General features: G+C 41.0%; 1 protein-coding gene across 1 annotated transcript in view; it reads right to left on the bottom strand.

The window, feature by feature from the left end:
• Nucleotides 1-27,208, bottom strand: part of Veph1 (ventricular zone expressed PH domain containing 1) — a 222,517-nt gene that overhangs the window by 123,228 nt on the left and 72,081 nt on the right.

Below are 27,208 nucleotides of genomic sequence, written 5' to 3' on the forward strand. Positions count from 1 at the left end.
CAAGGAGCAACAACAGACGTCTGTATGATAATATAATATCAAAGTTCCATGAACTCGATTCCTTTAAAGAAGCATGGGCGGTATTGATAATGTCGGCACTTTTGAAGACATCACACTTGCGTGAACTCGTGATATGCCATGTATCACAGAGACATTGTCCATCCCCAACTTAGAGTCAGAAGATAGAAGTGGGGTATCTTCATCACACGCCAGGCCCATCTTAGAAGTTAGGAACACAGCACGAAAGGAAAAGGGTGGAAATCTACTGTCATGGCGAAGCAGACAGTGAACAAAATATCCATGTAAAAAACAGTGTGTTGGATGGGGAAATGTGCTGCAAAAAAACAAAAATGAAGCAGGAAGAGGAGACCCTGGGAAATTAATATTAAATAGTGCACTAGGCACATCCCAGAGAGAAAGTAACATTCAAATTCAATGAAGTTTTTTTTATCATTGAAATCCAGCATGCTCAGAAACCTTAGTAATAATTAGAGTAAAATTCATCTTTCTTTGACACAGGGTAGAAGGTAAACCCAGGAGCCAGGCCACATAGGATGTGATATTTTATTTACTGTTTGTCTCACTGACAAGTGTAACTTCAAACTTCATGTATGCTCCTTAGCTTCAGAGTCAGGTTCTACTTTAGCATCCTAAAAAGTCATTCCACAAATACTTAAGTATCCCTATGGCTCTCTGGAGAGGATTTCCTGGGCCGCAGATGTAGATCAGTTGCTACAGCAATTTTGTAGCACATGTGAGGCCCTGGATTGACCCAGGGATTCTCTCTCCACCCTCCCACTCCAAAACCTTTCTCATCATAAAAAAATTAGAACATTCTTTTCTTAGAAGCATTTGTCTTCCTGGCAGTGAAGGTGACTGTGTGGATGTTTGCTGAAATCAGCCTCATTCTGAATGATCCTCTGGCATCCAAACTGAGCTGCAGGGAGAATTAATCACATTTCAGGAACAAGAAAAATTCTAACTGCTTGGGACCCTGCATATGAATCCACGCCAACCTCACATCGTTTGTTCTGAAACCTTGGAGCGCATCCAGGTTCCTCACCGGGGTAACAGATGTGATTCTGGATGAGAAAGTGTGATGTTAGGGTAAGAAGCGGGTTATGGAATTCTGATTTCTTTCTCAGCGCCAAAGTATTTCGTCTCTGAGGCTTAGTGGCCACATCATGTGCTTTCAGTCTTCCCGCAGTGGGGCAAGGTCAGCGGCACCTGTGTGTCATAATGTGGGCCATTCACTTATCCACTCAGACACAGACTCTTTGTTTATTATTAGAATAAAAATAGTAGATACACAGGGCAGTTAGTCCAAGTGTCAAGACTATCTCACACGCTCCTTAGTACTCATGGGATCCTCTGAATGACACTGTGAGGTAAGTAATGAGATGGCATATGGGGAAGAAACAGGATAGACTAATATACTCACAGCTACATACCCTCCCCATCTCTGACCAGTGTGCCCGGCTGGCTATGGCACCAGCCCTTCCTACACAGAACCAAGACCACAAGTTGGTCCATCCCCTTTGTGGTCTCTCATCACAGTTATGCAGTTCATTTGATTTACATAATAAACACCATAAACACTCTGTAAATACAAAAATATGCCAGCAATTTTCAAACCTTTTTGTTTGTAGGGCACCTTACCTCTTTTTTAAATGCTTGAAGTTCCCAAAGAGCTTTTGTTTGTCTGGGCTGTATCGATATTTGCCATTTACAAACTAAAGTGATAAATTAGAATCACCAATTCATTTAAAAATAATAAACCATATGCATGTTAGATTTGTTTATGAAAAAAAAAACTCATTCTCCGAAACAGAACTTTTGCAAATCTCTATAGTATAGTGACTGTTCACATGGACAAAAAACTGTATTCTCATATCTGTTCTTTACCTGCTGCATTATATATGGCCTCACATAGATTATATAGTTGGAAAATTTGAGATTATTTTCAAAATAGCTTTGATAATTATGCACATTCCTCATGGATAGTACATGAAAACTCAGTAAGTGGTAGTAATAATGTGCAATATTAATATTTCTGTACTCTGTTACATTAAAACCCATCTTGTAGTTTTAATGGGTCTTTTTACCCCTGCATGATATTGTAACATTAAACATTGAATATTTAGCAAAACTTCAGTTCACTGAATTAGGCATATCTTCCAAATGTAGATTCATTTTCTTCTATAAGATCAGGAAACTTTGCACTTGACGGAGCGGGAAAGGGTTCACGGGTTCCCACCCCCAGGAAAGGAAGGAGCTACTGGCAATTGATGGCTTTAAGCAAGGGAGAGAGAGTCGGTGGTTTTCTTTCAGTGTAGCCCACACTCCAGTGGATTTCCCAACACCCACGTCTATAGCGGCAGCACAAAATGACTCAATGGGTTATTGACAGAAAAAAGAGGACGTAATGTTGGGAGAGTGTGAGAGTGAGGATTGGAGCTGGGAGGAGTCACAGAGAGGAGTAGGGGAAAATATGAAAAAACATTTGTGGAAGGGCATGTATAAAATTATCAAACAATTAATAAAGATATTGTAAAAGGAGAAAACAACAACAACAACAACAAAAAAAACAACCTCAACTCTCAACTGTTCACATGACCATGCTTTTTATCAGGAAAGCTCTTGCACTAGGGGAACCACTATGTTTAGAGTGGTGGTTATCAATTTTCATAATTCTAATTTTCACTCCAACTTCAGATTTTTATCACTGGCAACTGATACAGCTGTCGGTCCGTGTCCACGAGTTCCATATCTGGGGATTCAACCTACTGCAGATTAGAACACTCGAGGGGGAAACTGGCATCTGTGTTGCACGTGTGCAGACCGTTCTCATCATGGCTCCCTAAGCACCTTGGCAAGAAGATGGTCCTCACAGCACATACAGCGGGTTAGCTGTTCTAAGTAATTTAGAAACAATATGACACACAGGAGAGGATGAGCACATTAAGTGCTGTTTTCTGTAATGGAATCAAGGACTCTTGCATCTTGATATCCACAGTCTACTAATCCTCTCCACACACACTTTTTGTTGTAATAAAATGCCAGACTGGAATCAACTTAAGACAAGGGTTTATTTGAGCTTATAGTTCAAGGAGATAATACAGTCTGTATATATGAATATAATCCGATACGTTGCATTATCATTCTGGAAATCGGACATTGACAGGATTAGGGGCCGGCTAAGAATGTGAAAGCCTGTCCCCAGGCACCTAACTCCTCCAGTTAGACCCCACTTAACTAACCCCCCTCCACACACCAAGTAGAGGACTGTCACAGTCAGGGTTCTCCAGAAGAATAAAACATGTAGAATGGATCTATTTATCTGTCTATCTGTCTGTCTGTCTGTATATATATAGTATGTATGTATATGTGTATACTTAAAGGGGGTTCAGCTAATCTAATAATAGCTGCCTATGAACAGAAGGTCCAAGAATCCAGTGGATGTTCAGCCCACGAGGCTGCACGTCTTTGCTGGTCTTCAGTATACTCAGAAATCCCAAAGAAGTGGGCTGTAATGCCAGAGAAAGAATGGACTTGCTAGTGAGAGCAAGAGCAAACAGAGAGAGACAGAGACAGAGAGAAACAGAGACATACAGAGACAGACAGACAGAGACAGACAGAGATAGAGACAGAGAGAGAGATAGAGAAAGAGACAGAGACAGAGAGAAACAGAGACAGACAGAGACAGAGACAGAGAGAAACAGAGACATACAGAGACAGAAAGAGATAGAGAGACAGAGAGAGAGAGAGAGAGAGAGAAACAGAGACAGACAGAGACAGAGAGATAGACAGAGCTTCCTTCTTGAATGTTTTTTATATAGGCTGCCAGCAGAAGCTATGGTCCAGATTAAAAGTTAAATTTTCTCACCTCAAAAATCTGGATTAAGGGTGTATCCTCCCACACCAAAAGATAAGAATTAGAAATAGGCCTTCATTGAACTAAGAAAAACATCCCTCACAGATATGCTCAGTCATTTGGGTTTTAGTTAATTCCAGATGCAGTCAAGTTGGCAATCAAGAATATCCACCACAGTCTGCTCCTTGTCAATTTGATACACAATCATATCTCTTTGATAATTTCCAAATGAAAACAATAACTAAGTTATAATTATGCCTTTCATGATATAACTGCCCCTCATACAACTGCAAATGCATTATAAATTTAGAATAGGTGGCAATGTCCCTTGAGGGACATTCTTTCAGTATCTCAAACTAAAATATTATAACCACTGATATTCTCTTAATTGATTTTACATTACACTATAAAGAAATTGAGGAAAGACAACACAATAACTGTGCAAACACATTGTAAACAAAATATGACAGAAATACTCATGCCAGTTATAATCCTTGTTTCTGCAACTAGTCAAATGGCCTTAGCTGGCATTTATAACCACCTTCCTCTGCTAATGGAGGCCAAACATCTGGCACCTACATCCACATAAAACCTAAAAAAGCTTTAAGAAGGTTGTAAACACACAAAAATGAAGCCAAATATGTCTTCCTAGTCTCATGTCTTTCATGTCAGCCACAGTACCAGGAAGCATCTCCTAGCAGTTGCCTATGGGAGGAGCCAGCTGCCAGCCAGCACACACTACTGAGATGCACTAAACTAAGCTACACAAACAGCGGTAGACGTAATAGTTTAAGATTTATCTCATGTGATCAAAAAACAATACAGATGCTCAATAAAGACAGATTCAGGCAAAAAAAAAAACCCTCTAAATGGGTTATGATATGTTTAAAAACATACATAGGCTTGGGAGGGAAAAAAAAGGGTAGAAACAGTCATAGATTAAAACATAGTTTAAAATAATAAAGTCCTTAAAAAAGAAATAGAATAAAAAATATAATAAGCCACATAAAGATGGGAAACACACAGAGAGTCTAGATTCTGTATATTATTATGTTGCCCTTAGATTTTCTGATTGCTAATGAAGAAACAACAGCTGCTATGACACATTGGATTATAAAAACTGCTGAATTAAACCAATCTATATATTTAAAAAACGTCTTGACTTCCAAATGAAATTCAAAAGATATGTTACTTTGAGGAAGAGTAACATATGCTTTTATTTCCACAGGAAAGGAGAGGCTGTGAATTCGTTCTGGGTTGATATGTATCAGGTTTGATTGGGAAAGATCTCTAAACATCCTGACTACAACACAAAGAAATAAACCTAGAAGAACTACAAGACACATGATGTATATTTTACCTTTTCAAACATAAAAAAAAAAATTATCTTTGGCTGACTTATGTACAATGCACAGTCTATGCTTGTATTAATGCAGATATGTATGTTACCTCTAAAAGATTATGTATTTTTTCTGGGTGGTGGTGGCATATGCCTTTAATCCCAGCACTTGGGGGGCAGAGCCAGGTGGATCTCTGTGAGTTCTAGGCCAGCCTGGGCTACAGAGTGAGTTCCAGGAAAGGCACAAAGGTACACAGAGGAACCCTGTCTCAAAAAGAAAAAAAAAAGTTTATGTATTTTCAGAACAAAGGGACCAGATAATAATAAAAATATATGGTCCAGGTGATCCAACATCTGGAACAGCTTCAAGGCTGCTAGCTGAGATGACCCAGCCTCACATAACACACCAGTCAAGACTTAACAATTATTCTGATTTTCTCAAGGATACCCTAAAGATTCCAGTGCCTTCAGACAACAGGAAGAAGTCTAGAAAAAAAAAAAACAGTGCCCACATTCCCAAAAGATGGGTTATGGTTGTTTGTCATCATTTAAGGGGGGTTGGTTAAAAGTTGTTATTGGTCATAGTCAGAAAAAAACAAAACAAAATAGTTAAATTCAAAGATCTCTTTCTAAAGGAAAAAAAGCGGGATATGATATAGAAATGATGAGATAAAAGGGTAGATTACTAAACCTACTTTAGCCCCCCCAAACAACTATTAATCTCAAAGTATTTTACATTGGTATGAATTTTATTGATATAAATTTAAGGTTAATTTTGTTATACCATATATATATATATATATATATATTTCTACTCTTGTTTAGGGTAATGTGTTTATGCAGCTCATTTAAAAATGTAGTATATAATTATGTAATAATATAATAAATAATTAAGATTAATAGTTATCTATAATAGTCAAACATAATCATCTTAGGTATGTTTTCAAGGTCATACTCAAAAATATTTAGATAGATAAATGGTTTTCAAACATTTCAAAGACCTACAGAATACGGCATTTAACATGTTTAATAACCTAAGGCTTTTCATGACGATGAGATGTGTCTGCTCCTGACAGCACCAATTTGCTTCAAAAGAGGATGATGGGCATTGAAGAAATCCCCTATGGAATTTGTTTTCTTCACAGCAAAAGCTAACAATGTGGACAAAGAAACTACCCTTGCCTCAATTGCTGACAGTATATTGTCCAAACTGGACCAGTAGGAACACAAAGAAAGTAACTGCTGAACTTTGTCAAGACAAAGTAGGACAGTCTTTCAAAATTTCCTGCTTCTCAGAAATATCTGTCGGATATACTAGGCCTATAGGCCAAAGCTGGATGCCCTAATGTTACAGAAGAACTTTGGGTGACTGTCCAGGCAGCCAGATGTCTTTGTCATTAGGTAACATTACACCCTTCTGGGGTCTTTGATGGAGCTAATGATTAAATAATTAGACTTAAATATTCCCTTAATTATTTTAAAGGGTAAATTAGGTATAAAACTTTAGACTCAAAAAGATAAGAAAGATAATATTTTCTCTAATTTTGCCAAATATAAATGGACTGGATATTGTAATTTGATAGCTGTTTTTGTTATATATAGTTTTACTATGTTAAAGTTAAAATCTTTTTTAATTAGATGAAAAGGGGGAAGTGTTATGGAATAATCTTTTGGTACATTGTGAAGATGCGTCTTTGCTAAGGTGCCTTCTGATTGGTTTAATAAATGAGCTGACTGGCCAGTAGCTAGCCAGGATGTATAGGCAGGACAGTCAGACAAAGTACACTAGGAGAGAGAAGGGTGGAGTCTGGGGAGTCTTGAGAGACAGAGAGAAGCAAGGTGAATGTGCTGTGTTAAAAAAAGTACAGCCTCATGGCAGAGGGTAGATAATAAATATGGGTTAATTTAAAATGTAAGGATTAGCTAGTAACCAAGCCTGAGCTACCAGCTGAACATTTATAATTAATATTAAGTCTCTGTGCATTTATTGGGGAGCCAGTGGTCCTGAAAAACTTCCACTTACAACTATCCATTCTGTACCTCCTCTACCTCCAGCAAGCACCTCAGTAGGCCTTGGCTCTTTTCCTGGGAGAGTGACCCACACCTTCATTCCTGAAGTGTCTGTGCCTTTGGTCATCCTGGATTAGGCTGTTGTAATTTCCCATTGACCTTAATCACAGGACATGGTAGCACCAAGAGATGCCCTAAAGGGTCTCTTGAACTCCAAACATAATCGCCTTACCTTCTTTGTGGAGAAGCAATTCAATGTCCCCTTGATAATCTGGATTCAATCACTGCTCCTAACTCTGTTATTCTTTCCTTGGCCTGTTGGCTTAAGGACATCAGAAACCCAAAGTGGCCAGGGGGAAATCTGAACTTCCAGTTTAATGGAATATTTTCTGTGGCTCCTGGCAGGAGTGCTCCCAACTCTGGAACCAAAACTTCTAGGACAGCCAAACTTAAAGTAGGGGAAACAGGAAGCAAAAATTTTCCTAGTGGGTCGATAGGAGTGATATTGAGTGGAACTATTCCCATTTCCACCTATTGATTCCTGGACCCATGGATCCTGGCTATGGGAGAAACCACAACATATATTTGATGCTGATTAAAGGCATAGATCACTTTCTGAAAAACACTATCCAGCCCTTCAGGCTGCTGCCACATAATTGACCATTCCATCTTTCTATCAGGACAACTGCTTCAAAATGGTGGGGACCATGGTAAGAGTAGTAGAGTCCAAGGTCATGGTTCCACTGTTGCACTTCTCTGGCAGTGAAGTGAATTCCTTAGTCAGAAACAATACTGTGTGGAATACTATGACAGTAGATAAGGCATTTTGTAAGTCTACTGATGGTGGCTTTGGCAGAAGCATTACATACAGAAAAGCAAATCCATAACCATAATAAATATCTACTCAAGTAAAAATAAAGCATTGTCCTTTCCATGGTCCAAAGTAGTCAACCTGCCACCAGGTTGCTGGATGGTCACCCTGGGGAAGGGTTCCAGATCTGGGGCTCAGTGTTGGTTTCTGCTGTTGGCAGATCGGGCACTCAGCAGTAGCTGACTCACCAGGTCAGCCTTGGTGAGTCTAAGTCCATGTTGTCAAGGTCATACAGAATCTGTCACCAGGGCCACTTTGTTCATGGGCCCACTGACAGGTATGGCTGTTCATGGGCAATGACAGGAATGGCCAGGGAAAGGGGTTGACTGTTGTCTCAGGATTTCTATGCCTGTGAAAAGACACCATGAGCATGGCAACTTTTATAAAGGAAACCATTTAATTGGCTGGCTTTCAGTTCAGACGTTTAGTCTATTATCATCATGGTGGGAAGCATGGCAGTGTGCAGGCAGATATGGTATGGGAGAGGGAGCTGAGAGTTCTTACATCTTGACTCACAGGCAACAGGAAATGGTCTGAAACACTGGGCAGAATCTTGAGCATACATGAGACCTCAATGCCTGCCTCCATAGTGACACACTTCCTCCAACAAGACCACATCTACTTCACAAGGCCACATCTCCTAATAGTGCCACTTCCTTTGGTGGTCATTTTCTTTCAAACCACCACAACTATCCACAGGACAAGTCATCCTATCTACTTGATTATGGAACTCTTTCTAAGCTGCAGTCACCTTTGGATGAGCATTTACACATGACACAAGTAACTTCACACCTTTTGCTCACTTGGAGAGATCTATCTAAATACTTCTTTCTCAGATATTTTTCTAATCAATTTTCCAAACATACTCTTCCAACTCCCTGACTATCCATTGAATCCATTGACTACAGCCCACGAATCAGTGAGCAATCACACATCTGACCATTTCTCCTTCAAAAAAAAAATGTATGACCATGTGTACAGCCCGAATTTCTGCTCACTGTGAGGATTTCCCTTCATTGGTGTCTTTCAGGGTTATCCCAGAAAGGGGTTATAATGCTGCAGCTGTCCACTTCTGGGTAGTGCTTGCATGATGTGCAATTACCAGTAAACTAGGCTCTAGTCTTTTCTTCCTCAGTCAACCGATCATAGAGAACACTTCATGAGGTTACAGGTGCATACTTGGCAGCAGATGGCATTGTAACAGGAGTAAAAACCATATGCATTTGTGCAAATTCTTCATGTCACTTGCTTGTGCCTTCAGGACCTGTAGGGCCCAATCATGTATATACTGCTTCCACTTGATAATAGATTGTTGCTGTGTACATCCTACTTTAGGACTTGGTTGGTCAGATAACACCCAGCTCATGTTGGGCAGCTCGGGTCACATGGTAATTTGGTGGCTCATTGTCAAATGTTCAGTTTCCACTATGACCCAATAGCAGGCCAAGAGCTGTCTCTCAAAGGGAGAACAGTTGTCTGCAGATGATGGTTGAGCCTTCTCCAAAGTCCCAAAGGTTTCTTCTATGATTCACCTAGAGGGGCCTGTCAAAGGCTTCAAACAGCATCCATATCTACCACCGCCACCTCAAAGGGTCTGCTGGATCACATGGTCAAAGTGGTAGAACATTCTTAAAAGCAGTCTGGACCTGTTGAAGAGCCTTCTTCTCTTCTAGGCCCCACTCAAAGCTAGCAGCTTTCTGAGTCACTTGGTATATGTGCCAGAGCAACCCACTCAAGTAAGGAATGTGCTGTTTGCAGAATCCAAATAGGCCCACCAAATGTTGTGCTTCTTTCTTAGTGGTAGGAGGGGCCAGGGGCAATAACTTACCCTTCACCTTAGAAGAAATATCTCTGCATGCCCCACACCACTGTACTCCTAAAATTTTATTGAGTTAGAAGGCCCTTGAATTTTGGTTGGATTTATTTTCCATCCTCTGATGTGTATATGTGTTACCAATGTGTTCAAAGTGGATGCTACCCCCTGCTCACTTGGTCCAATCAGCATAATGTCATCAATATAGAGAACTGATGTGATATTTTATGGAAGATACAGATGATCAAGATCCCTTCTAACTAAGTTATTACACAGGGCAGGAGAATTAATATATCCTTGGGGTAAAACTGTAAAGGTGTACTGCTGGCCTTGCTAACTGAAAGCAAATTGCTCCCAGTGGTCCTGGACAGATATCGAGAAAAGGCACTTGCTAAATCAATAGCTACAGACCACGTACTGGGAGATGTGCTAATCTGCTCAAGTAAGAACACCACATCTAGTACAGGAGCTTCAATTGGAGTCACTACTTGACTGAGTTTTCAATAGTCAACTGTCACTCTCCATGATCCATCTGTCTTCTGTACTGGACAGACAGGAGAGTTAAAGGGAGATGTGGTGGGAACCACCACGCTGCATCTTTTGAGTCCTTGATGGTGGCACTAATTTCTGCAGTTCCTCCAGAGATGTGGTCCTGTTTTTGACTCATCATTTTCTTTGGTAGAGGCAACTCTCAAGGCCTTTATTTAGCCTTTCCAAACTTATGTCCTCACATCACAGTTGGGGAACCAATGTGAGAATTCTGCCAACTTCTAAGTATATCTATCCCAATTAAACATTCTAGAACGGGGGAAATAGCCACAGGATGAGTTTGGGGACTTATTGGACCTACTGTGAGTTGGACTTTAGCCCAAACTCCATTAATCATCTGACCTCCATAAGCCCCTACTTTAATTAGAGGGCCACAATGTGTTTTTGGGATCTCCTGGAATTAGTGTCATTTTAACCAGTATCCAATAGACCTCAGAAAGTCTGAATTTTTCCTTTCCCTCAGTGTATGTTACCCTTGTAAAAGGCTGTAATTCCCTCTGGAGAAGGACTGGGGAAAAGCCAACAGTAAAACTTTTAGGTATTTTATCAAGGTCCTTTCTCCAGGGAACCTGGATGACCCTTCATTCAAGGGGTTCTGGGTCTGCAAACTGACTCAAGCCTGGAAATTGCTTTGTGGGCCAGGATTCCCTTTTGCCAAGATCTAATGTAGCCTTTTATTTATTTGAGAACTTTCCCACTTATATAGGTCAAACGAAAACCCAGTAGGCTTCTTATGTATTTCATGTCTGATAACACCATTGTTAATTAGCCAGTATTAAAGGTCCATATGGGTCACGCCTCCATAAAATTCACTTTTTCTGTGTTGACCCTTATGGGTCAGGCTATTATGAATATTGCTTTGTTGACTCTGCCCATTATGATAACTACAATCACCTTTTCTTTGTTGATTCAGTGCTGCCACCTGGCGCTGCTACTTTGGGACCCAATTAAACCCATTGCATTTGATTCATCCAACTGAGAAGCAGTGCCACCGACCCCAAGGTCTGGTACAAGGAAAAGGGTGACAGAACTCTTCAGATGTGCTCATGCCCCTCGCCATTTTGCGTCTTATAGAATTAGTGAAGGGCATGTCTTCTGGGCCTTCCCATAGTGGAGGATTAGGTTTTACAGAGCATTCCCACTCTAGCATTCCCATTTCCCTGAGCCTTAAAATCCCTTCATGAACACTAAGCCAAGGAATACCAGGCATTTCTGACTCCTTTTCAGTGGGCCATCTTTTGATAAATGCTTCAGGCAACCATCCAAACAAACTTTTGACACCTTTTTTTTTTTTTTTAACTGTTCGAGCTTCCATATTAAACTTAGAGTCTCTCCTCAGAGGGCCCATATCAATAAACCCAGCCTGATCCAGTTTTACATTCCTTCCACCATGATCCCACACCCTTGAAATCCATTCCCACACACATTCCCCAGACTTCTGCTTGAATGAACCAGCAAACTCATTAAGGTCTTTAGTAGTGTAGCGCACCCCCTCATGGACTACACTTTCTACCTCTCCTCCAGGAGCCTGCTTAGCTTTAAGTCTGGTTATAGGTCTAGAAACAAGCATTGGTGGGGCCCGAGGGACATCAGTATTGTCTTGCCTGGAATCTCCTTCACCAAAAGTCAATGTTGGTTTAGCAACACTGAAGGATTAATTTCCTCAGTCAAATGTGAAAAAGGCAATATTTCAGGGTGTGGGGGTGGGAGTACATCTTTTGCTGGGGGTGGAGTGACTACTTCCTCAGGTAAGACAAACCCTTGAGAATCTGAGGGTTCAAAGTTCTCAGCCTTAATAGGTTCCTCCCACATATCCCCATCCCAAGATACAGGATGCTATTCTTTACCAATTAATGCTCTTACTTTAACTACTGACACCCTCCAAGGCTGGGGCTTGAATTATTACTGTAATTCACCCAGCTTTATAATGAGTGTTTCAGTTTGATTTTCCACAACTTGAGCTCTGTGGCTACTGGAGAGCGATTCTCTTCCAGGACACACTTAGAAACCTTTAGACTATTTATGAGCATCTGGACCTGATCAATTTTTTCCACTGAGTTCATTGTCCTTTACCGTATTCTGAGATGCTAGAAGTTGCTTAATTTTATCATGGAGCTCATTCTTTTCTTTTGTCAGTTTATCCAGAGATGCTAGGAGCAACTGTCCAGCAATATTGTTTTCCTTATTTTTTTTCACAAACTGTCAAAGTATAATATACAGAATCACCAAATCAGTTTCCTCTCACAGTTGGTGAATTAGGATAATCAAATGTAAAATAGTTCATACTATGGGGTTTTAGTACACTCTGAGCTCCCAGGAGAGGCTTCAGCAACTGTAGCTCTTGGCAAATGGAAAGTCTATTCCAGATACTTAAAATATTCATCCTTGTACCTTTTGCTTCTTGTATCAAATCTCTGTTAGTCAGGGTTCTTCAGAGGAACAAAACTTATAGAATGAATTCCTCTCTCTCTCTCTCTCTCTCTCTCTGTGTATATATATATATATATATATATATATATATATATATATATATAATGTAAGTCATTATATATGTAATATATAAGTCATATATTATATATATATTATATATATAATATATATATGTGACTTATAGACTGTGGTCTAGCTAATCCAACAATGGCTGCCTATAAACAGAATGTCCAAGAATCCAGTAGTTGTTCAGACATTCAGGGTGGATGTCTCAGCCAGTTTTCAGTATATGCCAGAATTCTGAAGAAAGTAGACTCTAATGCCAGCGAAGGAGTGGACTTGCTAGAGAGAGTGAGAGCAAGCAGGCAACGAGAGAATGAACCTCCGTATTCCATGTCCTTTCTATAGGCTGCCAGCAGAAGGTATGGTCCAGATTAAAGGTTTATCTTCCCACCTCAAAGATCTGGATTAGCAGTGGGTCTATCTATTTCATGATTTAATTAAGAAAAAAAAATCCCTCATAGTGTGCCCAGTCATTTGAGTTTTAGTTCATTCCAGATGTAGTTATGTTGACAACCAAGAATAGCCATTATGAGGACCAAATGTTCAAACACAAGAGACTATGGGGGACATTTCACATCCAAAGTACAACACAAGGGGGCATTAGAACCAATCCCTCACAGGTCCCCAGGGGAACTATAGTAATATCCATAGTTTTGCCGAAAGTGGAAAGCTCACTTCATTCCTCTCTCCAGATAACAGTTACCAACTCATTGAAATGCATAATCACAGGCTGTTTGTCAATCGTCTTAAGTAAAAAGCATTCTTTGAAAAAGTTATTCAGATGGTCTGGTAAGGCAAAGGCCTAAGTTGCTTTCCTAATTAACCTCTATATTCCTGTATTTAAATGTGCATCAGAAATTCTGAGCCAAGACACATTTCCAACTAACCAATTTGAACATAAAAAATATTCAAGGTTGAGATATAATAAAGCCAGTCATTTCTATTATTTCATCAAGCTAAGTGAGTCCTTGTGAGGGTGGGGAGGCGAGGTCTAGAAAGTCAGTAGAGTAATGTTTGCTACCAGAGAACCTTTGGAGACTGTCTGGAGATATTTTTGGTTGTCATAATTGAGGGGATAGAGGGGTGGAATGGCAGAATCCAGTGGGAAAAGGCCAGAGATGCTGTCAGACATCACGTAACACACAGGATAGCCCCCAGCAAAGGGTCATCTAGCCCAAAGCGTCCATGGTGTCAGGCTGAGAAATTCCTAGTTAAGTGAAAACTGGCTCTTCCCCTGGTCCCACAACTGTCAATACAATCTGGTGCCACTGTCCTGATGTGTGGTAATCACCAGAGGTTTTGCAAACTACGGCTTTGTGCTATCAGTGCAGATGTCGACCCAGGAGACACAGTAAACAATGTCTTATGAGCACTGCATCACTGTGAAAACAAGTCTACCATCACAGGTCCCTTGGAAGGACCTAAGGAGTCATGGGTCACACTGAGAACTGATGAACTAGAGTCGGACTTGGCAACAATTTCTGTAAGGAGCCGATAGGAAATATTTTTTTTTTTAACCTAGTGAGTCACATGGATTCTGTTTCTGAAAGACAGTTGTCGAGAGTACTACCTGCCTGAGTGTGACTGGATTTGGCCGCAGGCAGCATTTGCTGACCTCTGAACTCGTTTATGTGGCAAAATTGCATTGGCCATACTGTTTATTTGTAATTAGTGTTATCATTTAGTTTTAAATGTGTATGTATTAACTCTTATCTCATATATCTTTTCTGTTTTCCCTTATCAAGATAATAGAATTTAAATAAGAAAAAAAAAAAGTGGTGGCCTGGTTATAAGGATAGCTTTAGTTATGAGCAAATCAGGACACTTGATAATTTTGTTACTTTTATACTATCTAATAGAAGCAACTTAATGGAGGGAAGGCTTGTTATTTATTTAACTACCTTTTTTTAGAGGGGGGGCAGGGTCTCACTATGTATCTCTGGCTGGCCTGAACTCACTATGTAGACCAGGCTGGCATTGAACTCACAGAGATCCATGTACCTCTCCTGCCAAGTGTTGGATTAAAGGTGTGGGCATGGAACTTTTAGTTTCAGAACTTTTAGTTCACCCAAGAATGGAATATGTGATGGATTCACTCAAGAAACATGCAGCTAGGGGCCCTCAGATCACAGTTAGAGACAGAAAGCAACGAACACAGGCCAGATCCAGGATCAGACTCAAGGGTCAAAGGCCTACCCTACTGTACTATTCCGGCCAGCCTAGTCCCTACCTCCTAAAGGCTCCACCAGTTTCAAAATAGTGCCACCAGCTAGACCAAGCATTGAAAACAAGCCCAAGGAGGATATTTCACAAACCATACCCATCATCCAACTCTGGAGTCTGTGGGGAAATAGCAAAGTACTTCACCCAGTAGATTAAAAAACAAAAGGTATATATTTTAATGATTCATTGAGAATTTCAGACATTCATGTGAAGTATTTTGACCATATCCATGTCCCATTTCTACTTCTAACTTGTCCCAGATCTACTTCCTACCCTACTTCCCTTGATTCCTCCCTTCTAATTTCATGTCTTCTTCTTTAAAATAAGCAACAGAAAATAATTTGTGCTGTGCAAATACTCCTGGGGGAGGGGCAGGCATTTACTGGAGCAGAGTCAACCTACCAGGGGTCTCATCCTTAAAGAAAACTGGTCCTCTTCCGGAAATGCCATCAGTTGTTAAAAGCCCCTCAACTTGGGATGGGGGTTGTGAGCTTAACAGAAGTCCTTGCAGGTACAATGATGATGTATCATGTTCTATACCCCTTTCTCTCCACATATGTATTTAAATTATATATGCATATATTATATGTATCACAGATGTATATATATGCATACATACATATATATCACAGAATTCTTTCTCACTCATGGTAGCTATGTTCTATGAAGTCACCATAAATTATGAACTGGAGAACACTAAAGTGTTTCTTGTAGGGAAACAGAGGGCTAGGTACACGCTTCTGATTAGCAGAATTTTTGTCAACAATGCATAAGCTTATTTTGTGTGTGTGTTGTCTAACGTCAAAAACGTCTTTTTACTGGTGTATGTTTGTTGTAAAAAACCATCTCATTTAGTACATACTGTTGATGTTTAAAATTGAACTCTGCCAACAGCTGTGTAACTTATGCCAGAATAATTTTTATCTAACATTTAGATTTCCTCTATAAGGTCTATCACAACTATTTTGCACTTAGGGACACACATACACACACACACACACACACACACACACACACACACACAGAGAGAGAGAGAGAGAGAGAGAGAGAGAGAGAGAGAGCACTAGGCCAGTGTCTTTGAGGGCTGGAGAGCTGCCTCAGTGGTTAAAAGTTCCAACCACTCTTGGAGAACACCTGATTTAGGTTCCCAATACCCATGCCATGTTACAGTCATGAACCACCTGTAACTCCAGTGCCAGGGGGCCTGATACCCTCTTTTGGCTTCTATGGGCCCCTGAACTCATGTACCCATACCCACACACGAATACACATGCATATCCATAATTTAAAATAACAAATACATCTTTAAAAATAAAAGAAAATGGATCTTTTACAGCAGGATAATTGAAATTTGAAGACAGAGTATCATATTTCTTGACTTTACCTAAGAAAATATTTCGGCTACTCTGAGAATAAATAACCAGGAAACTGCATGAGCATTTACTTAAGTTTACAAAGACATTTTAGTGAATGGGTGAATTTACTAACATGAAACCACTGAAGTGGATATAGATTGCAGGTAGGTAAATAGACAGATAGAAGGATAGGTACATAAGAAGACAAGTTGATTGATGGGTATACATCTTTGTGGTTCTTGCTGTGGATATCGCTCTATATAAATAAAACACTGATGGCCAGTGACCAGGCAGGAAGTATAGGCGGGACAAAGAGAGAGGAGAATTGGGGAAACAGGAGAGAGAACATGCAGCCACCGCAGAGAAGCAGCATGTAAAGACGCGTAAGCCACCAGCCACGTGCAAGTATAGATTATAAAAATGGTTAATTAAGATATAAGAACAGTAGCAAGAAGCTGCATGGCCATACAGTTATAAATATTATAAGCATCTGAGTGATTATTATACGTGATTGTGGACTGCAGGTTTGTGAACCTGGAGAAAAGCCCTCCAGCAACAAGTTCTCCTAGAAACAGATGTTCCAAAATGTTAGGACATGATTTTCTAGGAAGCCACCTCAATCATAGCCAGAGGAATACAAATGCAGCCTTGTGGGGTGGGGGTGGGGGGGGGGTGGGGGTGGGGGCCAGGTGGCCTTTCCTATGGTGCTGGAGGCTGAACCCGGGGTCTCCTGTGTGCTGGAGAGGCACCCTAGTGAGCCATCCCTGCAGCTGAGCTTCTGTGCGAGTCTCTTCCTATCTTCCAATTTGTCTTTCCCAGTGCTTTCCACCAGGAGCAGGCTTTCTTACTGCCTTCCCACTAATTGGACTTTTTTTCTCATTAGCAAATGACTGGATATTAAAATTTATGTGAGATGGAGATGTTTGCCTCAAAATGTCATTCTTCAGCTGTTTCCAGAAGAATGAACAATAGCAGGCAGCATTGACATATGCTGAAAACTTTTAGTTTTCTCTCTAGATTCTCCCAATAAAAGATAACTGAAAAGATGCTTCAATAATGTTATTTTTCATTTTTGATTTTTAAAAATCAATTTTACACATAATGTATAGCGGTTAGTGTTCACTACAGTCATTGTTAGCTCAGTGACAAAGCTGAGCGCTGCTCACTAATTCCTGTTTATCTGACTTTTAAAGTTATTTTAAAAAATGGAAATATGAGAGTACAGTCGTCATTGAGTAAATATCCTTTGATCCTTATGCAGTTATTTTTTCCCAGAAAGTGGTGTCCATTATTTTATAATTATGTTGTCAATTTACCAACCAAATAATTGGTTTTCACATAGTGTCTTAGTTAGGGTTTCTATTGCTGTGAGGAGACACTATGACCATGGCAACTCTAATAAAAGAAAACATTTAATTGAGGTTGGCTTACAATTTTAGAGGTTCAATCCATTATCATCAGTGGTGGGACATGACAGCATGCAGGCAGACATGGTGCTGGAGAAGGAGCTGAGCGTTCTACATCTTGGTCAACAGGCAATAGGAAGTGAACTGTCACACTGGGCATGGCTTGAGTATATTTGAGATCTCAAAGCCCACCCCCAGGGACACACTTCCTCCAACGAGGCCACACCTCCTAATAGTGCTATTCCCTATGGGCCAAGCATTCAAACACATGAGTCTATGAGGTCATTCCTACTCAAACCACCACACACGTAAACTGAAAAATTACCACAGCAATGTCCTTGAACTGTCTGTAGAAACTTGGAAACTGTGGGTCACTTCAAAGGATTGGCTCTTGACTCGGCCAGAATGAACTGCTGCTTTCAACACCACTGCCCCATAAGGATACCTAAGAGACCTGCAGCTGTCTGAGCACAGTCATGTCCAGTTTCCATAGAAAATCTGTCAGTTTTGAATAAAGGTTGCTTAATGAAGGCAGAACAATTCTTGGTCGGCACTCTGGACAGAACAGCTTAAATTACAGCAACTCATCTCAAGCAGGAAGGGGAAAGGCAACCAAGGCAGATGCCAAGGGTCTGACTGGGATGAGGATACACAAGGACAGGGCAGGCTCACTCCCTATGGCCCTCCAGCTGTGGGTGGGGGAGCGCCACTCACCTGGCTGGTGACCTCGGGTTTAGCATCTAGCACCTGCTCCCTTGACAGAGACCCTTGCTGTCCAGAGCCTATGCTTGCATGGTCTGAATAAACTTATTTTCAAAAAGAAAGCATTCATTTGTATTGGGACAGCAAGTTAGAGAACACTTTGAGTTTAGCTATGGTTTGTTCTACAAAGGTTCACATGCCGAGACTCAGTCCCTAAAGGAATAGTACTTAGAGGTAATGGAACCTTTGAAGGTTGGCCATGGGCATACTTCCCTCAGAAGTGACTAACACCCATCTTGAGAATGATTAGGTCTCATAGGCAAAGGATGGATTGGTAATTAAACAGAGAATGGGCTATTAGAAGGCAAGGTCATCCTGTGTGTCTTATTATTGGATTATAAATGGTGCTTAGGAGAAAGAAGGAAGGTAGAGTTCCTAGTGGTACATGGAAGTAGGGTACCACCAAGCTCTTAGCCCAGAGGCATTGAAAAGACTTATGGCAGAAATAGAGGTGGGGCTTGGGGAAATGAGCTACAGTCCAGTTGATTCATCCACAAAGTGTCCAGAGTCCTCTCAGTTTGGTCATGTCCTCACATATTGTCTCCAGGCAGAGATGCTCATTTAGGGGAAGAGAGAGAACAAGAAACCAGACCTCCTTCCTGTCATAAAAAACCCTTTCTAAACTTACTCTCCCATTGTTCATGAATTTTTAGAAATTTGACCCAAAGGGCACAAAAGCCTGTTGTGGAATATTATTTTAAGATGTGTTACATTTGTTTATGCTGTGAAACACTTGTTTAATGATGCAAAGATATGTTGCATTCTTTCAATGTTGCATTTGTTTAACTCTGTGAAGCTGTGTTACTGTGCCTGTCTAAAACACCCGATTGGTCTAGTAAAGAGCTGAACGGCCAATAGCAAGGCAGGAGAAAGGATAAGCAGAACTGGCAGACAAAGAGAATAAATAGAAGGAGAAAAAGAGGAACCAGGAAGCAAGATAGGATGAAGGAGCAAGAAAGAAGGAGAGAGGATGCTAGGGGCCAGCCACCCAGCTATACAGCCAGCCACGAGGCATGAAGTAAAGAAAGATACACAGCACAGGGAAAGATAAAAGCACAGAGGCAAAAGGTAGATGGGATGATTTAAGTTAAGAAAGCTGGCAAAATTAAAAAAGAAAAAAAGAAAAGCTGGCTACAAATAAGCCAAGCTAAGGCCAGGCTTTCATAAGTAATAATAAGTCTCAGTGTGTGGTTATTCCGGAGCTGGGTGGTGGGCCCCACAAAGAGTAAAACAAAAACAAAAACAAACACAAAAACAAAAAACAAACTATAGAAGCCACTGGCCTAGGGTTGTTCTAGTGGCTGTTGAATTGTCTGGCACCCTAGCCCCCTAGTTATGCTCATCTGAGATGAGAAAGCCTTCACGGCTCGGAAAGACCCCACTATTTCCACATCAGCATCTTTGCTTGGTGCATGGACCTGGCCTGTGATGTCATCTTCCATGCTGTGATGCATCATGAGCCCCAGTGGATGCGGTTCCACAGAACCATGATCTAAGCTCAGCAGCCTCAGCTATTTTGTTAGCAACCTAAAAGGGACTAAGAAAGAACCCATGCCTGGATGAGAAGTATAATTATGAGTGAGCCAAAGGGAACTTTTATCCAGTTGTTTTTAATAGATTTTGACATTGCTTCAGAAGATAATTGTGAAGTATCTGTTGGAGATTTTACTTTTGGAGATGGCTTTGCCTTGGCTGTTTATGGCCATTTTTATATAAAAAAATGAATTATTGTTATTACATGTGAGAGAGATGTGTGGGGTATGTGTGTGCTACAATGTACATGTGGGGGTCCGAAGATCATTTTCAGAGTCAACATTCTCTTTCCACCATGGGTTCTGGGGGCTGACCTCATATTGTCATGCTTGTCCAGCAAGCCATCTTGCTGGCCCTTGTGGCCATTTATTTAAAGAGTTTTCCCTCTTTCCCTAGGTCCACTAACAACTCAATGTCCATTAGAAAAAGACATTTTCCTATAGGGCACACCTTGGCTACTAGAAATCTTTCATTCTTCCCTTTCTCATATACACCTGTCCTGGTCAATTTTATGTGTTGGTTTTATTGGAATAAGGACTAACCTGGTAGCTGATAAGAGATCATCTTTGGCCTGTGTCCACATCTGCACACACTCATGCATATATGCCACACCATATCAGACATGTCACATATTCATATGCACATACAATCAGGAAAATATATGTACAACGTTGGTAAAGAAAGTAGATATCAGAGGTTATCATATTCAAAAACTAGGTGACAATCATTTTTAGCAGAATATTTGAGAGGACAAATGTCCCACCACACCTTTTTTTTTTTTTTCCTGGTAAAATAACGTAAAGAATGAACGAGCATGCTATGTCATATGTGTGGGGTCAGAGGACAACTCACGGGAGTTGGTTATTTCCTTCCACCATGTGGGGCCTGGGGGTCTAACTCAGGTCGCCTGACTCTGAGCCGAAACATCAGCATAAATATTTATTTAAAATTAAAATGTTTCACTCTTTTACCCCTTGCTCATGTCTTGATTTCCTTATATATTCTCTTGAGGTAGTTAAAAATGATTTTCTACTCATTGATAGAGAAAATTACTTTATGATTTAACAGCTTCAAAAATTACACAATCAATGTAAAAGAAAGACATTTCTACATTTACCATTTGTGAATCAGTTTGCATGATTGTAGGGCCATGATTTCTGGAGCACATGGAGAGTAATAAATCATGCCTAGCAAAAAAATGCTGTCTGGACAAAACAATTTTAAAAATACATTTCAGTAACAAAAGTGAAGAAATAGCTGATGAAAACAGATGTATCCTTTGTTTTTTGTATGAACCTCAAATTTTGTCACATGGCAAAAATGAAGGATAAATTGGACTGTGTTCAACTCTGTGCATTTGGCATAGAATACTAAGCCAAATTTCACCCATGCAGAAAAAAAAAATCAACAAGTTTAAGTTTTTCATTTATGAAGCAATTATGGCTAGACATATTTAAGCCTGGAACTTACTCAGTCTTTCTCAAGAAGTTGTTTGAACAAAAATGATTTAGGATTTAAAATAGTAACCAGAGAAGGAAAGGTAGCTTAGCTACATGCCTGTGGAATTTGAAAGAATAATGTAATTGTGCAGATGAAGTCTTTATTTTGATTGATTTTTAAAGGGGAATAAGGACATAGTCTGCCACCAAGTAACTTTTTCCAATTTATGATTACTTGTCCTCAACTAGAACCCAATTTAGCAATGTTTCTGTTAAAAAACCCCTCCTCGTACTTGTTCTGGGTGGGAGTCCATTCTCAAGCATCTTTTCATTGCTTTTAACCCCTCTAAATGCTTACAGATCTTAAACGTTAGAGAAGGCCCTCTAATTTGAGCTTCAAGCACAGTGTTTTGATTGATAAGAGATTTAAGCGTTTTATAGTTCAGATTTACTCTCTAAGAGCTGGGGGCTTGGGAATGTAGCCTCTGAAAGGTAGATCTTTTGTGCAGACCCAGAATGTGTTCCATCAGGCCAGCGTTTCTTCTCCCACAGCACAGGGACCCCTCATGTAAATGACCTCTCATTGATTATCCCAAACAATGGGCCCACTATTTCTTTTGCTTTAATTAAACACTTTTTGAAAGACCATTGAGGACATAGCACCGAAAAACTTCTGGTGAACACAAAGCCACAGACTATCTTAATCACACCAGGATCTGCTGGGCAAATGATGTGCAAAATAAGAGGGAGAGAAACTAAGTAATCATGGAAACCATCTGGAGGAAAGATGCTGTTGTTGGTCCAAAAAGAAAAAAGAACAAAGAGAGGAAGGAAGGAAAGAAAGGAGTGAGGGAAAGAGAGAGGGAGAGATGGAGGAAGGGAAGGACAGAGGTAGGTTTGAGAGAAAGAGAAAGAGAGGGAGAGAGGGAGAGAGAGAGAGAGAAAGAGAGAGAGAGAGAGAGAGAGAGAGAGAGAGAGAGGGAGAGAGAGAGAAAGAGAAGGAGGAGGAGGAGGAAGACGGGGGAAAAAAAGGGAAGAGATGGGGAAAGAATGATTGAACTTCAGTGTTTCCTTAGGTCAAAGAAATATGTGTTTTTTGTTCGTCAAGGAAAGCAACAATGTAGTAAAAATTCAACTTCGTTATAAAAATTCAACTTCGTTAAACCGTGTCAGTCACAACAAAACTTTCCACATTTTGTAATTAGATATGAGGTACCTATTTTTCTTTGTACTTATTTCAAAACAAATAGCCCAACCATCTTACTGGTGATAGTTGGGATGTAAATTCCCCGGGACAAGCTAGAAAGATTTGGCTGAGTACTGTTTTATTACTCACAGAGAAGAATGAGATAAAAACGGCACTTTTTTTTTTTTTTCAAATTATAACCCTGGTATCTTGCCCATCATCCATGCAGCTATGTTTGCTTTAGTTTCTGAATTTTATCTTGTTTCCCCATGCCCTCACATCGTGTATTTTCACTATGAGATGCCTTAACTGAATTAAGCAGGGGATGGATGGATGGATGAATGGATGGATGGATGGATGGATGGATGGATAGAGCTGTGAAGATCCTAAGAGAAAAACATCCCTAAGAGAAAAATGTTTAAAATGGTCTTTTCCAAAGCCAACAACCACGTTCCCCTTGCCATCCACGAATCAGCCTGTGTTAAGTGTGGGCAGTGGAGTACAGCTGCACTGCACTGCATGGAGATCTGGAACGGATGCAGTGTTCAATGGCATCATTTCTCCAAGGAAGAGCAGCGTCACCTCACTGTACCCACCCTTCCCGCTGCGTTGACTGTGCGGGATGCTAAAATCCATGCACCTCATCTCTGTGTTCATTCTCACTTCCTAAGATGGAGGGAGGTACTATTGCCTTCAGGAAACATCTGTACTGTTCCTGCTTCCCCCGCATCCCCCCTCCACCCCTTCAGTATTAACTGTATTTCCCAGTCACGAAGGAGAGGAGTTGGTGGCTCCTGTGTTTGGAATGTTTATCTCCTAAAAGTGTGTTGAAATGTAATTGCCATTTTAATAGTTTATAAAGTTCGAACGCATGAGACCTGTACGAGGTGATGAGGCTGTGAGGTTAGGTTCTGCTCCTTTTAATGGAACAGTGATGCTGTTATTTGGGAAAGGGTTCCTTACTAAAGGATACATTTGACATTCACTTGTTCCCTGGACCCTCTGTTTGTCGTTCCTCTTTAGAATGTTGTAGTAAGGGATTACTTGCTATATGCAGCTCCTTTGCTGTTGGGCTTCCTAGCTTCCAGAACCACGACTCAATGCTTTCTGTTAATTATAAATTAACCAGCCTGCGATATTCTATTATAGCACTAAGGCAACTGACGGGAACAAGGAGTCATCAGAGCAAAAGAAGGGCTGGGAAGTGTTGTGGATGAGGAAAGGGAGGCTGAATGAGAAAGCAGCACAGAGCGCTGTCTTCCACTGAAGGAAGTTTGCCCTCTGAAACAAAGGTAGTAGAGAGACACCTAATCCAAGGATTTGCCAAGGCAGTCCTCTAAGGGGTGTCTTAGTTACTTGCCTTCTCACTATTACAAAATACCAGGCAAAGGCTATGTAAGGAAGAGCTTCTTTGGGCTTGCAGTTCCTGGGAATATATGTCCCTTCAGGGCAGGAAAGCTATGGAGGCAAGACCCTGAGGCAGCTGTCACATTGTGTCCATAGTCAGGAAGCAGAGACTATGCCCATCTTGCTTTCTCCCTTACTCAGCCTGAGGACCCAGTCTCTGGAAACAGACCCACCACATTTATGGCTCTTCCTACCTACACTAATCTGGATAATATCTCCCAGACACGCCCAGGATTTGTTTCCATGATGATTCAAAAGCCTTCAAGTTGATCACAGTGAGTGAACTTTGCAGTGATGAGAGATAGAATTACTCCCTTCACTTGTGTGAATAAACTGTTAACTATTTAACCTGTGAGGTCCACATAGCACCACACATGGGAAAATTCCCCCAGTCCACTTTCAGTTCCTGGGAAATGCTGACTTTCCATTCATCTAAAAAATTATAAAGGTAACTATTTCATTCTTCCTTCCTTCCTTCCTTCCTTCCTTCCTTCCTTCCTTCCTTCCTTCCTTCCTTCCTTCCTTCCTCCCTTCCTTCCTTTTTGAGACAAGGTTTCTCAACGTAGTTTTGGTGCCTGTCCGAGATCTCGCTCTGTAGACCAGGCTGGCCTTGAACTCACAGAGATCTGCCTGGCTCTGCCTCCCCAGTGCTGGGATTAAAGGCATGTGCCACCACCCGCCTGGCCATTTATCTATTTCTTAACAAGAAATAAACTAATGTGAAGCTATGAGACTTTCCCCACAGGGACTATGATTTCTTATATCTAATCTATGTGTACTCAGTCATGCTGGACCTTATAATGAGTTATATAGCATGGGAACATTCATGTGACAGCCAACAACCAGGTATGTCTTTCCTTACAGGGCTTTTTTTCCTAACTGGCGAACCAGTACCCGTTCCTCAACACACAACAAAATTAATTCAGGCTCAAATTTTCTGAGAAATAAGGATGAAATGTAAATGTCAGCTTAAAAAACAGTATAGCCATAGGTTTTCAGCAGACTGTACCGGCTTTCAAGTGCCCTCAGATATTTTGAGAGTACAAGTCTAACAACACTTTAACCACACAGCACATTCTGCATGTAAAAAAGCGGCTTGGAGGTTTGCGACTGCTTCCAGACCTTGTTTGAAATATGATTTACCAAATGCTATTTTAAAAATCAAAATTAAAACTCCAGCAGTAGGGAAGTCTCATTTATGTTCCCCGAGGTGGTTAATTAAGAACACCATCTTCCATTATACAGGCAGGAAGGCAGACTAAGGAATTGTAAAAACATTATCCGGGAAGGGTCAACTCATCACATTTTTGCCACGTGAGGGACACTTCCTAAGTGAAGTGGGAAAGCCACACCCTCTCAAAGCCCAGGGTAGAATCTTCTTTACCTTCCCACTGCCCAGTGCTTTGTTCAGAGCAGGAGTGTGACAAGTGTTCATAAAGTCCTTTGTAAGTAACACGTTTCCACCCTACCCCAGGTTCCTGTGCATTTTAGTGCTGGCCAAGACGGTAACTTTTTACAAGGTATTGGTTAGTTACACTGAAACAAAACTGTGGAGTGTGTGATATGGATTCACAACACGCCCCCATGCCGGGCGGGGTCTAGTCACTTCCGCCTAGTCATTTCCGGGTCAAAACGTCTGGCGTGACCAAGACTCCATGGCTTTGCGTGGTTGTGTAAAGCGCGCAGCACAACCATGTGATCTACCTGCACGCGTGGAATAGCCACATGGACCTGTGTGGGCAGGCGCAGCCCAGCCTTTATAAGCCGGCGCCATGATTCCCGGGGTCCACTTCACTCACGTGTCTTTCCGCAGGCCTGTGCACATCTGTCCCTCTCCCTTGTCTTAATAAGACTCTAGTTAGTGGATTCTGCCATGTTTCGTGACGTTTCCTCGCAGGGTAAGAGCACCGCAAAAAACCAACAGTGTGGCTCTGTCACTTCAGAAATCATTACTTTCTATTCACATTCGTAACTATTTGTGGGGACTATTTGGCCTTTCACACAGTCTCTCAGTTCCTGGGGAGCTGGGAGGAATGTAGCCTTCCTTGCTTATACTATGGGCAGAGACGACATACTGTTCCAAACCACCTGGGCAGAGTAGAGAGAGAACACAGGCATGGTCTGCTGATTAATGAGGGGTTTCCACAAGCTGGCTTCCATCCACTGCCCAGCCCCAGCTCTCCCCCTCCTGCCCACTATTCATCCCATCCCCCAGGCCAGTGAAACTCTTCAGGGTTCCAGAACATTCAGGGTCTTTCCGGTCATCTTACAAGCCAAATTAGTAACACTGTCCCAAAACCCCTGTGGAGTGTTACTTATCCAGTTCAAACTTTAGAACAGAAAGTACAAAATTAAATTCCAGATTTCTGTTGACATCTCTTTCGCCCTATGAACTTGCCTAGAGCAGGGACTATGTGTCTCCTCTTTCTGTGTTTCCATCACCTGCACCAGGGCTGGTGCTCACAGTCAGCAGCTCAGACTGCACCCCTTGGGATGGGGAGGAATGAACATCAGCACTTTTATTTGAATGTATAATACATTCATATAGATATAATTTGTAGGACACACACACACACACACACACACACACACACACACACATTCCATCAGTCTTGTTTCTCTAGACAACCCTCACTTAACACCTAGCATGCACAGAGTTAGGTTAAATTCCCAGGAAAAATGAAAAGGAAGGAAGCAAAGTTATTCCCATTTCAGAACAACAAATATCTTCTTCAACTGATGGCAGTTTTGTAGATTTGGAGAGCAGGCAGCTGGTGCCAACCGACAATTAACTTTTAAATTAAAACAGACTACTTCTTTTAATCAAGTTCATTGTCCCTGGGGAAACTGAGGTTCCCCGGCTGCAGCTCCTTCCGCTAGTTGAACAATCACACTCTCAGGTTCTTCAGTCTTGATTTGCATATGGAACGCGTCCATCCCCTGGCCAT

The sequence above is a fragment of the Peromyscus leucopus genome, chromosome 6 (genome assembly GCF_004664715.2).
Source record: "Peromyscus leucopus breed LL Stock chromosome 6, UCI_PerLeu_2.1, whole genome shotgun sequence".
In the NCBI taxonomy this organism is placed as follows: Eukaryota; Metazoa; Chordata; class Mammalia; order Rodentia; family Cricetidae; genus Peromyscus; species Peromyscus leucopus.